The following is a 17929-nucleotide window of genomic DNA, read 5'->3' on the forward strand; positions in this document are numbered from 1 at the left end:
CGATCTTACACTGATATTTCTGGGTTTCCTTCAGCTATCGTTATCTGGGTTGGATGGAGAGTCGCCTAATCAAAAAAAAAAAAAAAAAAAAAAAAAAAAAGAAGAAGAAGAAGAAAACATGTGTGCACCTGACACACATTCAGCTACCTAAGTAGAAGCCTCTGATGTGTAGTGCACACCTGACCTCTTTAGGGGGATCCTACAGTTCTCAACCCTATGGCACATGTCGAGGAAGTAGCAGCCTAGCTTGCATAGCTTTAGAGGAATTTCGACGTATCTGGTACAGTCCTTCCACTCGACTCAGAACCAAAGTGCTACGATCAGTTCTGGAGAGAATGCTGAAAATTGTGAGCTTTGTTGAAACTCCACTCGCAGGGCTGGTCTTCTGAACTTTCTATGTCAGTCACTGGAATGACCCAAGAATGACGTCGGAGCCCAGACGACAGGCATCATTTGTCCCAATGTGTGCCACAATCTGCAGCTGGTTGCACCCTGTTCCCTCAATTTCTGCTGGAATAGCCTCTTCAACATGCTGAATGAGGCCAACAGGTGTACACACTAAGTGCTCCTGGTGTCTTTTCCAGTCCCTTGCTGGCATTTCCCTAAGGGGTACCATCATTTACCGTACTTTTGAGCTGCTGGCGATTACTAGAGCCCTACCATTTTGCGTTTGCCTTCTCCTGACAACAAACAAAACAGGTTTCTCCAACACAAGTGAGTCCCAGTAGCTCGGTTTCAGTTTGAGTGAAAGACAGCGCCTAAAACTTGGGTTTCCAGCTGCTTAAGAACGTCAACCCATGTTTGGGAGACGGCCGCAGTGGCTGAGCGGTTCTAGGCGCTACATTCTCGAACTGCGCGACCGCTACGGTCGCAAGTTCGAATCCTGCCTCGGGCATGGCTGTGTGTGATGTCCTTAGGTTAGTTAGGTTTAAGTAGTGCTAAGTTCTAGGGGACTGATGACCTAAGAAGTTAAGTCCCATAGTGGTCAGAGCCATTTGAACCATATCTGAGAACGACATTCACAGTGGGGGCGCATTTTGGCTGGTGCAATTATTACAAGGCAGTGAACAAATAACTTTAAATTCAACCTGCTGATCATCTTTTAATCTGTTGAGCCAAAAAGCTGCTAATTCCCTGTAAGAATTGAAGCAGGTACACAAAACGAGATTTCTATTAAAGCAACACAAAAACCTGTGGTAAAAATTTCTAATTTCCTAAACAGTTTTGATGTTAATTATAGTTGTTAGCAAACTCGAAGCAGAATTAATTTACGATAAATGCAGATAATATATAGGGCTACTCCTCTTTAAGGGAAAACTAGGTGTAATACAATACGTTAGTTAGAAAACCTGCTACAGTAAATAAATCACAAACGCCTATTTCTTACAAAATGCTCGTAGATTATGCAAAGGACAATAGTAGCTTTCGAACATTCTCAAAAACGCACGTCTATTTGCGTTGATATAAAATGAAACTCAGGGGTGATGTATACTTTGGCTTAACTGTGAACCACAAACACTGATTTACTATGAATTAAATTACGTATCCAAAACACTCGCACGCCAACTTACGAAAATACAGTTTTATAAGCGTCCGAAAATTTGAAACTAATCTATTTCTCGCGAAATCGTACAATGAAATTAGAGAAAGATTGTTTTGTACAGGATAGGCCTATTGTCCTCAAAAAATTTAAAAGAGCGAAGTGTAGTTTAAGCCTGCAACTGACGATAACAGTACTAGTTTATCGCGGCACCCGCAAATGTGCCATCTCGATCAAAATCACTAAAATGTGCAGCACCAACAAAGCACGTCTTCTGCTTGTTTCAGCTAACAACAATATTATCATGTTTACTTGCTCGGCGTGCTAACGATAGATTACTGTGGAACCCTTCAAAAACACAACGGTCCGAATCGTTTCTGTTTTTGATACTAAAATTTGCCTTTCGAGTTTTTGAAAAAAATTAAGTATAACAACCTCAAAAATTAATCTAAGCTGCTGTATAATATAAAATTAATTTCATTGTCGCCTTACTACAGCACGTAAACAATGCTAAGGATTCCATTAACATTCCTGCTATCGTATTATCACGTAAAATCACGTAAACCATGGTAAAGGTCACGAGTTTGTATTGTTTACTTGCTCATTCACATTTACCTGATTAGCAACAACTTTTGAAGATCTTTATTTGAGTCTCATTTATCAACACCGTCCTCGTATTTGTACAGTTCGTCCCTGAAAACCGTTTTCCTGGCATACCTTACTGCAACTACCAGCCGTGGGTTTGACACACACTCACAAAGACAAAGTTTCCGCTATTGGGAATATGATATCACAGATAGAGCTGCCATTTCTCGGTATATCGAGGAGCTATCAACTAATACGAATAAAGTGCATCACACACCATGTGTTACATGCAATAACTCTGTTCATCAATGACTGCCTTGCCACAGTTTACGGCCGAGGTCTTCAATTGATTAGCAAGAGGAGTTGCAGAAGAGAGAACCAGCATAATGGAAATAAAATCTTGTCTAACAGCACGCATGAGAAGAAATTTATCTTTTAAAATACAAAATATGATACTTAGTCATTAAAGCATAACGTTTATACCCATACGGAATGAGTGAATATAATCGTAGATAAATGATGGAAAGAAGTAATATCCAATATTCAGAAACACAAAAACAGATCTTTTAACACTAAAGTATTACATTTACAAGAATATGTGTACAGAAAAAAAACTTGTAGCAGTTCGTCCAAGTCATTCAGATGGCTTAGTTTTTCACAGGTGTCAGGTGAACGTCACAGTGTTAATCCGAAGTGCTGTTACCCCATCTTATTTTACGTTTGAGACGGCATTTTCGAAGAGACATGTTGACTACTGGAAGCCCTTGGTGACCAATTTTTTATCGAGAGTTTTGAGGAGAGAGCCCTAGAACCAGCAGCCGCTTCTTTCATAGTGAAGCCTCCTGGAGAGGACAAACTGATGTTGGTTTTGCCATATCTCAACCGCGCTGAAGAGCCAAAGAAGCTGGTACACCAGCCCAATATCGTGTAGGGTGCCCACGAGCACGCAAAAGTGTCGCAACACGACGTGGCATGCACTCGACTAATGTCTGAAGTAGTGCTGGAGGGAATTGACACCAGGGCTCTCCATAAATCAATTAGAGCACGAATGGGTTGGAGATCTCTTCTGAACAGCACGTTGCAAGTCATCCCAGATTTGCTCAACGATGTTCATGTCTGGGGAGTTTGGTGGCCAGCGGAAGAGTTTAAACTCAAAAGAGTGTTCCTGGATCCACTCTGTAGCAATTCTGGACGTGTGGGGTGTCGCATTGTCCTGCTGCAATTGCCCTTCGGAATGCACAATGGACGTGAATGGATGCAGGTGATCGGACATGATGCTTACGTACGTGTCACCTTTCAAAGTCGTATGTAGACATATCAGGGGGCCCATATCACTTCAATTGCACCCACCCCACACCATTACAGAGCCTCCACCAACTTCACCAAGCCCCTGATGACAAGCAGGCTCCGTAGATTCATGAGATTGTCTCTATACCCGTACACGTCCATCCGCTCGATACAATTTGAAACTCGTCCTCAGCGATGTCGGAGATTTGATGTTTTACCGGAGCCCTGATTTTCAGGGTACACTGATGAAATGGTCGTACGGGAAAATCCCCAATTCATCGCTACCTCGGAGATGCTCTATTCCATCGCTTGTGCGCCGTCTGTAACACCACGTTCAAATTCACTCAAATCTTGAGAACTTGCCATTGTAGCAGTAGTAACCGATCTAACAACTGCACCAGGCACTTGCTGTCTTATATAGGTGTTGCCGACCTCAGCGACGTATTCTGCTTCTTCACACCTCTCTGTGTTTGAATACACATGCCTATACCAGTTTCTTTGGTGCTTCAGTGTATATTGATAAAACATACAGTTTTTGACATGGACCTACAAAAAGATCGTTGTCTCCCTTTTGAAATGTTCTGGTTGGACTGATAAATTATGGCTGACAGGGTCAGTCAATTTACCGTATGCCAACACACACGTCTTCGAGTTGTCACCGCCCATCACAAATCGTGAGTGTGCTTGAGACATTCGTACGTAGGGTGTGCCTAACGTACTCGCCTATCTAAGAGTAGGGTATTACGACGGAGAGAGAGACAATGTCTTAGTATCTACATCAACATCTACATAGGTACTCCACAAGCAACCGTACGGTGCGTGGTGGAGAGTACCCTATACCACTACTAGTTGTTTCCTTTATGTTCCACTCGCAGATAGATAGAGCGAGGGAAAAACGAATATCTATATGCCTCCGTATGAGCCCTAATTTCTCGTATCTTATCTTCGTCGTCCTTACGCCCAATATACGAGGGTTGGTACTTTAATAGTGGCAACTATTTATTTACAGCTCGTACAAAACGGACACGTGTTTCAAAGTTTTGGTTCAAATGGCTGTGAGCACTATGCGACTTAACTTCTGAGGTCATCAGTCGCCTAGAACTTAGAACTAATTAAACCTAATTAACCTAAGGACATCACACACATCCATGCCCGAGGCAGGATTCGAACCTGCGTCCGTAGCGGTCGCTCGGTTCCAGACTGTAGCGCCTAGAACCGCACAGCCACTCCGGCCGGCCTTTCAAAGTTTTACTGGCCTTCAAAGTAGTCACCAGCATTTTATATAATCTGTTGCCAGTTATGTGGAAGTCGTAGGATACTCTTAGCGGTGCCAGTTCGAGTGGCGTGGTCTATTGCCCGACGAATTTGTAGCAGTTCTGAAGCAAATGCCGTGAAGTGTTTCCTTCAGTTTACAAATCGAGTTGAACTTACGGGGGCTTAAGTCAGGGGAGTGCAGTAGGTGGTATAGCACTTAGCAGCCTGATCAGTCGAACAAATCAGTAACAGCTTGCACTGTACGTGCTTGAGCATTTTCCTGCAAAATGATGGTCAGGTCCTGCAGAAAGTGTCATAACTTCTGTCTCTAAGCTGGTCGTAGGTTGTGTCCCAAAAATGAACAGCGTAGAGACAGAAATGCCAGCAAGGGACTGGAAAGGACACCAGGAGCACTTAGTGTGTACACCTGTTGGCCTCATTCAGCATGTTGAAGAGGCTATTCCAGCAGAAATTGAGGGAACAGGGTGCAACCAATTGCAGATTGTGGCACACATTGTGACAAATGATGTCTGTCGTCTGGGCTCCGACGTCATTCTTGGGTCATTCCAGTGACTGACATAGAAAGTTCAGAAGACCAGCCTTGCGAATGGAGTTTCAACAAAGCTCACAATTTTCAGCATTCTCCCCAGAACTGATCGTAGCACTTTGGTTCTGAGTCGAGTGGAAGGACTGTACCAGATACGTCGAAATTCCTCTAAAGCTATGCAAGCTAGGCTGCTACTTCCTCGACATGTGCCATAGGGTTGAGAACTGTAGGATCCCCCTAAAGAGGTCAGGTGTGCCCTACACATCAGAGGCTTCTACTCAGGTAGCTGAATGTGCAAGCTGTTACTGATTTGTTCGACTGATCAGGCTACTAAGTGCTATACCACCTACTGCACTCCCCTGACTTAAGCCCCGTAAGTTCAACTCGATTTGTAAACTGAAGGAAACACTTCACGGCATTCGCTTCAGAACTGCTACAAATTCGTCGAGCAATAGACCACGCCACTCGAACTGTCAACACAACTGGCACTGCTAAGAATATCCTACGACTTCCCCATCGCTGGCAACGGGTTATACACAATGCTGGTGACTACATTTAAGGTCATTAAAACTTTGAAACACGTATCTATTTTTAAGAGCTGTAAATAAATAGTTGCCACTATTAAAAGTTCCACACTCGTATACTGGCGGCAGTAGAATGGTTCGGCAGTCAGCTTCAAATGCCGGTTCTCTAAATTTTCTCAATGGTGTTTCTCGAAAAGAGCGTCGGGTTCCCTCCAGAGATTCTCATTTGATCCCTGAACACCTCCTTAATACCTGTTATTCGAATCTACCAGTAAGAAACCTAGCAGCCCACTTCTGAATTGCTTTGATGTCTTACCTCAATCCTACCTGGTAAGGACCCCAAACACTCGAGTAGCACTCAAGAATAATCGCACCAGTGTCTTGTGTGCGGTCTCCTTTATAGGTGAACCACACTTTCGTAAAATTCCCCCAGTAAAACGAACTCGACCATTAGCCTTCCTTGCAACAGTTCTCACATGCTCGTTCCATTTCATATCGCTTTGCAACGTTACACCCAAACATTTAACCGTCGTGGCTGTGCCAAACAGGACATTAGTAATACTATATCCGAACATTAAAGATTCTATCATCCTACTCATCCTCATTAACTTACATTTTTCCAGATTTAGGGCTAGCTGCCATTCATCACACCAACTAGAAATTTTGTCTAAGTCGTCTTGTATCTTCCTACAGTCGCTCAACTTCGACACCTTACCTACTCCAGGGCATCATCAGCAAACAACCGCAGATTGCTGCCCACCCTGTTCACCAAATCATTTACGTACATAGAGAACAACAGCGGTCCTATCACACTTCCGTGGGGCATTCCTGGTGATACCCTTGTCGCTGATGAACGCTCGCCGTCGAGGACAACATATTGGATTCTATTATTTAACAAATCTTCGACCCATTCCCACCAAGTACCAGGAAAGACTGGATAACAGAAAGCATGTTGAAAAAGATGGAAGAATGGAGAAAGTGGAAATGTATAAACTGAAGAAGGCAAAAAGAGTTACAGGTAATTTAATAATGAATTAAGAAGAGAAACTGAAGAAGCAAGGGAAAAGTGGACGAAACAGAAATGCGACGAAATAGAGAAAATGGAGAAAGAGGGAAAGTATGAAACGATGTATAGACTGGCTAGTGAGATAGTTTTTGAACGTAAAAGAAAGAGGAATAACATGGAAAGAGAAAGAGCGGATGGTACTCTAGCAGAAGAATCACAGGAGGTTTTGAACAGATGGAAAGAATTTATTGAATATGTAAGGGGGATGAAATACAAAGCGAAATTAATGTTGAAGAGGAGCAATATGTGCCGGAAGATGGATAGGGATTCGCCATCTTGAAAGCAGAAGTAGAAAAGGCACTGAAGGAGATAAAGAATAGGAAGGCATGTGGAACTAATGATTTGCCAGCAGAACTGTTGAAGAGTCTGGGAAACAAGGCAAGAAAAGAAATATTCTACGTCTGTAATGAGATATATGACAAAGGGGAATGGCCTGAGGACTTCCTTGCAACAGTTATGATACCAACAGAGAAAAAGAGGAACACTAAAAAATGTGAAGAGCATAGGACCATCAGTCAATTTCTCATGCAGCTAAAGTGTTGCTGAGAGTGTTGAATAGAAGGCTGTATGGCAAGCTGTATAGGGGGATTGCAAGGGAGCGGTTCGGAATTGGAAGAGGAGAAGGAACAATAGATGCTAGTGGCCTGTTAAGAACTATAGGGGAAAGATATATGGAGAAAGGTAGATTTAGGAATGGTCTTTTACACAGTTCAGCGGAGAAAGCTGATGAATGTTTTGAAGAGGAAAGGAATAGATTGGAAAGAGAGGCGACTGATACAGAATCTGTATTTATACGAAAAAGTAAGGATAAGGATTGGAAATGAAATGTCAGAAGGAAGCAGCATTGGACGAGGTGTTAGACAAGGTTGTTGCCTTTCCCCACTGTTGTTTAACACATACCTTGAAGAGATTATTGCGAAAGGCTTGATGGGAAAAGAGGAATATACATTGGTGGAAAGAGAATAGAATGTGTAAGATTTGCTGATGACATGGTATTAGTGGCAGAAATAAGTGGACAGTAGATAAAATGCTGAAAGATCTGAATGAAACTTGTGTGGAATATGGGATGCAAATAAACACAGTAAAAACAAAGAGTATGGTCATCAGTACAAGATGCATACTGTCCAATATTAAAATAGGACAAGCTACCATTAGCCAAGTAAGTGCATTTAAATATCTTGGAAGCACAATAACTGAAGATTTGAAATGTCACCAGGAGATGAAAACTCGAATTGCCATAGCGAAGGAGGCATTCAACAGAGAGAGGAGACTGTTATGTGGCAAATTAGATAAAGATCTGAGGAAAAGGCTTGGCAAATGTTTTGTCTGGAGTGTGGCACTACATGGGGCAAAAACATGGACACTGGACGAGAGGATGAAAAAAGGTTAGAAACACTTTAGGCGTGGATGTGGAGGAGAATGGAGAGGATAAGCTGGATGGAAAGAGTGAGTAATTAAAGAGAGAGAGAAGATATCTGAAGAAGTTTAAAAGAGAAAGGAAAAAGAACTAGTTGGAACATTCATTGAGAAGCGAATGCTTGCTAGTGGATGCTTTGGAAGGACTGGTTTGTGGGAGAAGACTGAGATGACGAAGGAGATACAATATGATACACGATAGACGACATAAAAGGAAGAGGAAATTATGCGGACCTGAGGAGGACGGCAAAAGACCGGACAGCCTGGAGAACTCTCTCTCTCTCTCTCTTTCCAAGCATTTATTCCGACTGGCGGGGTCTGCTGCTATGGCTATCCGGATTTGGCGTGTCAATTTTAAGGGGTGGCCGGATGCCCTTCCTGTCGCCATCATGTACTCCCCCCCCCCCCTCCCCTCCAGACGGAATGTGTGTACCTCATTTGTCTGCGTCTAGTGTAATCCATTGAATAATGCGAACGTGTTTCAAATTGCGAATCATGTAACTCAGGAGGAAAGTGGGGACCAGCCCGGTATTCACCTAGCAGGATGTGGAAAACCGCCTAAAAACCACATCCAGGGACAGCCTGGAGAACTAACATGTGAAAACCTGCCTTCCGGCAAAACACTAATGATGATGATGACCCACTCACATATTTATGAATTTATTCCATTTGTTTGTACCTTCGTTAGGGTACGAGCATACGGGGCACCGTTTCAAATGTTTTCCGGAAATCTAGAAATGTGGAATCTGAGTTTCGCACGAGTGATCCTTTCTAAAACCATGCTGATTCGTGGACATAAGCTACTCAGTCTCAAGATGATTTGTTATATTCGAACTGAGAATATATTCAAGGATACTGCAAGAAACAGATGTGAGGGATACTGGTCCGTAATTTTGCGGGTCCGGTCGTTTACCCTTCTTATATACTGAAGTCACCTACGCCTTTTTACAGTCGCATGGGACTCTGTGCAGGGCGAGAGATTCACGATAAATGCAAGCTAGATAAGAGGCCGATGCCATAGAGTACTTTTTGTCAAATCGAACTGGCATTCCATACGGACCTGGTGATTTATTTACTTTCAAATCTTTCAGTTTTTTCTCTATGGCAGGAATGCTTATTACTATGTCGTCCATATGAGAGTCTGTCTGATGGTCAAATGACGGTATGTTTGTACGATACTCCTGTGTGAACGATTTCGTGAACATGAAATTTAGAACTTCGGCTTTCGTTTTGGCATCTTCAACTGCCACACCAGACTAATCAGCAAGGGACTGATTGGTTTGAAAAACAAATCAAATTTATTTATATTTGACAGCTGCTTTCTAATGGTTTGCGAGTTAATTGCCGCGTAGTTTGTTCGATTCGCTCTAATAGTTTGTTAACTACCGTCATTTAAAGATTCTGCGTGCACCGAGAAATGTATCTGAGCAAGGAACATTTCCCGGATACGATTTACTACGATTTTAAAACGTCACTAACGCCGAAATAACGAGAAGATGGCTTAGAAACACTTATGGCGCAAGAGCGTGTTCAACAGAGCTCGGTTTTTTCTTATAGTTAGTGATGAATTTAATGGTGCACGCGCAAGAACTGCTGTTACTAATGAAAATATTGTCACTGATCGAACAGTGCTTGAAGAACATGGGCAGGCACCTTATGAATTTATTCGGCTACACTAGACGCTAGTACGAGTCAAATCCAAAACTTTTTATATCGCAGTTATACGTGCGAAAACTTTATTGTTGATGCATTCCACATAAATAATTGCCGACCGAAAACATCAAAGCACTGATTGGTGCAAAAAAGCTTTGGAGTACCGGTAGTTCCAAGGTGGCACTTCAAATTTCGTTTGGAATATCGTTACTGGCGATGAATCTTCCATTCATTTTTATGATGCTGAAAAGTCAGTAGGTGCAACGAGTCATCCGAAGAGAACCTTAGCCTACAAAAGTCCAACGAATTAGCAGTGCTTCTAACAAGCTGTTTGTTGGTTTTCCTTTTTTTCTAAAACTCACTACATTGTTACTGCAACAATAGAAGATACTGCCGACTGGTACATAAATGTCTCTCTATGCCAATTTTTCGAAAAGTTCTTCAAAAAGAAATAATTTTCCATCATGACAACTCATCCTCACACACAGCAAAACTAACAACTGAGTATCAGGATGCCCTAAAGGTCAGTGCTCTCCACCGTACCGCCCTAACCTACCACCTTGCGAGTTCTGTTTGTTTCCAGACATTAAAGATAAAATGCGTAAAACCACATTTTCTTCATCACATGAAGCAGTGGAACAACCATTATAAAAACTATAAAACGCCTGGTGCGGGAGAGAAACGTGACGTCGAACAGAATATGAGATTAATCGAGAATCAGGCGCGACATTGAGATCCACTGCTAAATTTAGTGTGTGCAATATATTTACTAATAATTTAATTGACTGGCCCGAGCAAAGAATTTGAAGGTAAGGCACTGACACGATATTATCATTTAAAGGACCTGGTTATGACAACCAACTCAAGATTTAAATAACACTATGGTTTCAATAAAACGCTATTATAATGAAAAGAACTTTACATAAACATTCCCTGTTGTAGTCTACATATTGCCAACTAGAGCTCTGCGTTGGAATAGTTACTGAAAGAGGCGGAGTTCCATCAAATGTCAGATCTAATTCTATCAGGCAGACACAGCAACCCGACTGTAACGACCACAGTGACAATTTGTCTGAAACCAACATCCAAAGATCCTACAGAAATGCGGTAGTGCCGATAAATGAGCCAATGGCAGTTATCTTGCAATTGAATTGCAACACTCTTGTTTTCCCTAATATACCAGAGCTGTAAGCAATGTTTACCACAGTATTCTCTGAACTGTGACCAGAGTGGAGACACATCGACCCAACGACTTCAGAGCGCAGCTGAAATCTAGCCTCCCGCGTCCCAGGCACGACTCTCCTTGTCCACACCATCCCATCGACTCGTTTTTCACGTCTACAGAAAAGAAGCTTGTTGCTGTCTTCCCGAAAAAAAAGCATCCACTAATCCAACATGATGCCAGCGGCACAAAGCTGCGTAATTGTTTCATTGGCAAGCATTGGCGCCCAAAAATGCTGAAACAGCAACACCTTACTGCCATATGCTACGTCCGTACGGTTTCAGAACTAACACGCTAATCAGTGCTCATTCTGCCATCAGCTGCACTGTGAAGCGTTGTTTCTTTAAATGTCTCGTTGTTATATGCTGGGGTGGGGTTTGCATTTGGTATTCGTATGTTGGGCCGTGGCAATTTGCTCAGTCTTGCATGAGTTATAAAGCTGTTTATATAGCGGAGATAGCTGAGTCGCAATGGCACAAAAAAAAGAAAAAGGTTCACACAACTATAGCTTTCAGCCATTAAGGCATCCAGCAGGATCTCCAGTCACTACTCAAATTCTTAGGCCCATCCCAGAACCTCTCCCCACAGTCAATCTCTCTACTTACCCCTACCACTCACCACACTCCTACCTTGTAAACACTTCCTGAAGCCCATAAACCTAACTACCCAGGACACCCACTGTGGCCGGTTACTGTGCCCCTACTGAGAGAATCTCTGCTTTCGTAGACCAACACCATCAACCTATTACCCGGAACCTATCCTCCTATATAAAAGATACCAACCATTTCCTCCAGCGACTCTCCACAGCTCCTGCTCATCACTATTGATGCCACCTCCTGTACAGTAACATTCCTAGTGCCCATGGCCTTACTGCTATGGAACACTACCTTTCCAAATGCCCTATTGATTCCAAGTCAACAACCTCCTTCCTAGTCATCATGACCAGCTATATCCTCACCTACAATTACTTCTCCTTTGAAGGCATTACCTACAAACAAACCCAGGGTACGGCTATGGGCACTCACACTCACATGGCACTACCCTTTGCCAACCTATTCATGGGCCATCTAGATGAAGTCTTCCTAAAAACCCAGAATCCTAAACCCCTCACCTGGTTCAGATTCACTGATGACATCTTTGCTATCTGGATCGAAGATGACGACATTCTATCCACATTCTCCAGAATCTCAACAACTTTTCTCCCATTTCCTTCACCTGGTTCTACGCAACCTAACAATCCACCTTCCTAGATGTTGACCTCCACCTCAGAGATGGCTACATCAGTACCTCCACCCATATCAACTACCAGCAATACCTCCACTTCGATAGCTGCCACCCATTCCATACCAAGAAGTCCTTTCCGTACAGCCTAGCCACCCGTGGTCGTCGCATCTGCAGTGACGAGCAGTCCCTCTCAGAATATACCGAGGGTCTCGCTGAAGCTTTCACTGACTGTAATTATCCTCCCAACCTTGTACAAAAACAAATCTGCTGTGCCTTATCTTTCCAGTCTCCCACCACCTCCCAAAGTCCCACAGTCTGTCCACAGAGGAGCATTCGCCTCGTGACTCAGTACCATTCAGGACTGGAGCAACTGAATTACGTCCTCCTCCAGGGTTTTAATTACCTCTCGTCATACCCTGAAATGAGAAATGTCCTGCCCACTATCCTTCCCACCCCACCTACAGTGGTATTCCGCCATCCACTGAACCTACATAATATACTTGTCCATCCTTACACAATCCCTTCTCCCAATCCCTTACCTCATGGTTCATACCTCTGTAATAGACATAGATGCAAGAACTGTCCCGTACATCCTCCCATCACCTATTCCATTCCGGTCACTAACATCACCTACCCCATCAAAGGCAGGGATAATCTGTGAAACCAGTCGTGATTTACAACCTAAGCTGCAACCACTGCACAAGTTGTCTGTCTGCATGAATGACCACCAACAAACTGTGGCCAAGAAACGAGTGGACCACCCTGTTACTGAACATGCTGCCAAACATGATGTCCCCCATTTTAATGACTGCTTGACAGCCTGTGCCATATGGATCCTTCCCACCAACACCAGCTTGTCTGCAATACATCCTACGTTTCCATAACCCTCTAGGCCTCAACCTTCATTAGTCACTGTCCTCATCCATCCAGCCTCCTCCCTGTTCCCATTCCAGCACTACACAGCCGTCATTTCACCACCACATCCAGTCTTTTAATTTCTTTTTATTTCTCTCCTTTCCGTTACTCTCCCCCCCCCCTTTCCCACCTTCTCTCCTGCCCTCCTTCTAAACTGCAGCACTTCACTGTCTGCCAACCTCACCATACTATCCCTCCCCCTCCCTGCTCCAGCCTCCTCCTTACCCCCACGCATCAAGCACTGGTGCTGCTGCTCGCAGTGTATATGTGTGTCTATTCTTGACAAGGGCCTTATTGGCCAAAAGCTATAATTGTGTGAATCTTTTTGTTGTGCCTATCGCGACTCAACCTCTCTGCTATATAGTGAGTAGCAACTTTCCTTATCTAATATTGTTACATTCCATCCTGGATTCTCCATTGTTTGTTATGTCTGTTTGTTTGTCCTTGGCTTCCCAAGTTGGTCATAGCATTGGATCCATTGGTCTCAGCATCTTATCCACTACCCGCAGATTCGCCAGGTATGGCTAGTTCACGTTGTCTGTGTATGTATGTGCGGCGTGGTGTTCCACCTCCTGTATTGTGGTAGTCACTGAGACGACCCAGCCTCCCACTTACCACGGCATCTCTCTATGAGTTAAATTATTAACCTTATGGCATTTGGACCTTAGTTTAAATCAAGGTGTCCACTACCCTAAGTCATTCTAGACAAGCCTTGCCTCTGCCTGCCCAGCCTTGTTTTGTATTGCTGCTTGATTTGAATATCTTTTAATTCTTAATTGTGCAGTGCTGTAAATTTTAAAATTGTTGTTATCTTCTGTTCCAAAATTGTTAGTGCCTAAAGGGTATTCCAAATCTTTTTTCTAATCTTGGTCACATAAATTCTAAAATAAGGTCAAACTTTGAAACTGTAAAATTTTGAATATTGTCACATTCCTGTTTGAAAAGTTGGTAAGTTACTAGCGCCCTCAGGCCATTTTAATGGTAATCCTGAATTTGTAAAAAAAATTTCTAAATAAGGACCATCTTACTTGTTTGAAGTTTACTATCTAATGGGTGGTTTTGAAATTGTTATGGTAATGCTCTGTCTGTAATTGTAATGACGTCAGATTTGCCTGGTTGAAAAATTATCGATGCCTAAAAAGCTTTTGAGCTGTATTTTTGTGAACGTTAAACTTGTTATTTTAAAGAGGTTTTACTTGTCATGAAAATATAATTGATCTGAGTTTGGTCCTTTTGGTTCGCTGTCTTGAAATCTATCTGTTACTTACTATTGACTTATATGTTATCAATGTTTTTAAATATATCTTATTAAATAAAGGATTACCAACTACTGTGAAGCAATGAGTGGCCTTCAGTTAACTCAGCTTGCACCTTCCTCCCACCTGTTAAATTGTTGTCGTATCCAGGGGCATCTACTGAGATATCAGTGATATCCCCAGAGCATGGTTGTCCTCTTCTTAGAAGTCATTTGTTGCTGTTTATCTTGTATATTGGGTCTAATATATTACATTATAACTGTTTCAGATCTGGGTCAGTGTGATGGAGAACAGTGCTTGTGTTAGTTTATCTTACCTCCAGTCAGAGCTACCGCAGTATGAGCTGCAACTTATGCATCAAGAGGATGGCGGGGGGTTCCTGAACTTGTGGCCCGATTATGCACTGTCTGGTCCAGTCCAGGTGACATTACCGTGAGCGCTACTGGCAAGGTAGATGTCGTAATTTCTGCCTGTTCTTCTGCCGTACAGGAACTCAACCGAAATCATAGTTTCCTTAGAGACAGTAAACCCAACCACAGACAATTATTAAGTTTACAAGCTAAACTTTGCCTCTGGAATAATCATTTGGCTGAGTTTGTGGGTCTCCAGCATTGTCAATAACAGCAGGAGGCAGTTGATAACTTATAGGCTGAGGTTGAGAAACTGTTAGTTTCAGCTAGTACTGGGGAAGAGGAAGAGGACATCCTCGATAAGCAGACAACAATTTCAGCTCTGATCAATTTCGATTATGGGACACGACCTTGGCACCCCTTGGCTGCCGAAGTTCATGTTGCCTCCACCTTCACCAAATTGTTCAACCCGATTATGTACCTGCTGAAGGACATATCACAGTTGTCAGTCGATCAGTTAGCTCAGGTAGAGTGCTGATTGTGGGTTAACTGTCCATTTTGAAGGTCATGCTGATGCTCTCGTACTGTTATCCATAGTTTATAGTGCTCATTAGCCCGCAGCTCCTTACGTGATTTTCGGCTGAGGTACTCCAAAGTTGGGTAGTCTAACTGATTTGACATGGCGTATTATCAAAGAGAAGCTGTCACTGTGTGTCCACAATGAATCAGAACAGACACATTATTGGTGCGCTTAGGCACCGAATGAGGCTTTGCTTCCTTGTGTAGAGCGCATTCAGACTACTGTTGCTGCCCTACCGATGATAGTTGGGGAACTGGAGATCATTTCTGCCATTCTAAAAGGGATAAGCTCCAACAACCAGCAGTAAATCCGCCACCTTTTCGGAATTAAGCCAGTTAGTTGGTTTGATTGAAGCCTGAAGGATTGCTAATGAACAGCATGGTCTGGATTGTGGAGGACAAGCTTCAAGTCTTCCCTCACTTAATGGCACTTGTCCTTATTTACCTGGGGAGCTGGTGATGCTTTTGTTGTGGATCCAATGCTCATTTTGTGTGGGAATGTGCTGTTAAGTATCCATCAAGATCTAGTAGCACCTTTCGTGGAGGTGTCCGGCCAGTTGTGCTTGTATCATTGCTGCTGAGGGTTCTGTGCTCCACTTTATTTGTACTAGTCTGAATCAGCAAGCTGTTTGCGCCTTCCAGAAGTGCCATTTCCCTCCTTAATTATCATTGGTATTTAGAGTTCAGGAACACTTGCAATGTCTCTCCCATTAGCTCTTCTTCTCAGAGATGTCATACCGGCAGTGGGCAAAAATTACCTCTAGTTGGAGAAATAAAGGGGAAATTGACTATTGGTGGGTTTTCTTGGCCTGTTACCTTTTTTCTTGTGAGGAGTTTGTCTGTTGTGCTAATCCTTGGGTACAACTTTATATGGTGAACTGGCCTGGAGATCAACTTTGGTTTTGACACCTTCTATTTTACATTTTCTCCTTTAGGAAAGTTAGTGCTTTGTTTGTGCGGTTCTGTGGGTGGCATCAATTCTGTCCATCTGCAGGACACGGAATTTGATGTTAGTCATTTGGGAGTCAATGAGAGGCAAGAATTGTTAGGCGTTTTCTGTGAATTTTTCGACGTCTTGACTGATAGACTCTATGCTACTAACCTCATCCAGTATAGGTCCATCTTTCTGATGATGTCCCAGTCCAACAAGAGTCTTATTGCCTCTCCCTGCACAAGATGGCTGTCCTTCAGGACAAGATAAATCGTATGCTTTGCCAGGGTGTCATTATGCTATCCATTTCACCTTAAGCCCCCCCCCCCCCCCCCCCCGATCTTTTTGCTTCATAAGAGTTGAGACAGTGATTACAGGCCAGTTGTTGACTATTGTGCACTTAATAAGAAAGTAATTTTAAAGTCAGTGCCATTTACTGATCTCCATAATCCTTTTCGTGGTTTTCAGGTGCCTCTTATTTCATGGTGCTCAATTTAAATCAGACATATTATCAAATACTTCTTACTGAATATTTCAAGCTGGCCACCGACTTCTGTACTGAATGGAACAAATTCAACAGGGTTCCTTTTGGCTTGTCTACTGGTGCTGCTGTCTTGTTCCAGTTGTTGGCTCATGTGTTGAGGATTTTAAAATTCTGTTGCATCTGTAACTACTTAGACAATGTGGCCATTTATAGTCAGTCATTCAGCAAACATCTTGAACATCTTTGTCAGGTCTTGGTTAGATTGTGGAAGGCTGGTCTGACAGTTAAACCATCGAAGGTCACTTTGGCTAGGAGCCAAATTTACTTTTTGAGGCACTTGGTGTCCCATGACGGAATTAGAGTTGACCACGAACCCACAGTTGGCCTAAGGAATTTTCCCCCTCTGGTAAATAAGAAGGGCATTGTGAAGTTTATTGACAGGCAAATTACTTTCATAAGTTCTTGCCTAATTTTGATGCCCCCTTAAAAATCTGTGCAGGAAGAGGCAAGATTTCATGTGGGGAGAAAGTTAGCGGGCTGCCTTTGATGCAAGTAAAACTGCCTTAACTAATCTCTCAGTCTTAGCCATTCCTAATTTTGATAAAAGGTTCATTGTCCAGACCACCTGCAGTGCTGGTTTTGCCGCATTATTGATCCAGGAAGATAGAGGAGAGAGACATCCCCTTGCTTACACCTCTAGAAGATTGGCAAGACCAAAACTTAAATACTGTGTTTATGAGTGTGAGGTGTTGGCTGTGTTGTTCGCTCTCAAGAAATTTAAATTTACCTTGGAACACGGGGGAGGTCAATCTCGAGATTGGTAACCAAGCCCTCAGTTGGGTCCTCACTCGGCCTAGAAAGACAGGAAGAATCAAAAGGTGGGCCATCCATATCTCAACCTTCCATTTTCAAGTGCGTCATTTTAGTGGTTCTGATAACGTGGCTACTGATGCACTCAGTTGAATGTTCAGAACAGATAGTGAGACAGTTCTTCAACATCCTCCTAAAACAGGCATTCTTGTGGGCAGTATTCTTACCAAGGTTTCCCAGCTCTTTAGTGGTTTAAAGGGTAAACAGGATCAAGATCCTGATCTAG

Source organism: Schistocerca piceifrons, chromosome 9, assembly GCF_021461385.2.
Source record: "Schistocerca piceifrons isolate TAMUIC-IGC-003096 chromosome 9, iqSchPice1.1, whole genome shotgun sequence".
In the NCBI taxonomy this organism is placed as follows: Eukaryota; Metazoa; Arthropoda; class Insecta; order Orthoptera; family Acrididae; genus Schistocerca; species Schistocerca piceifrons.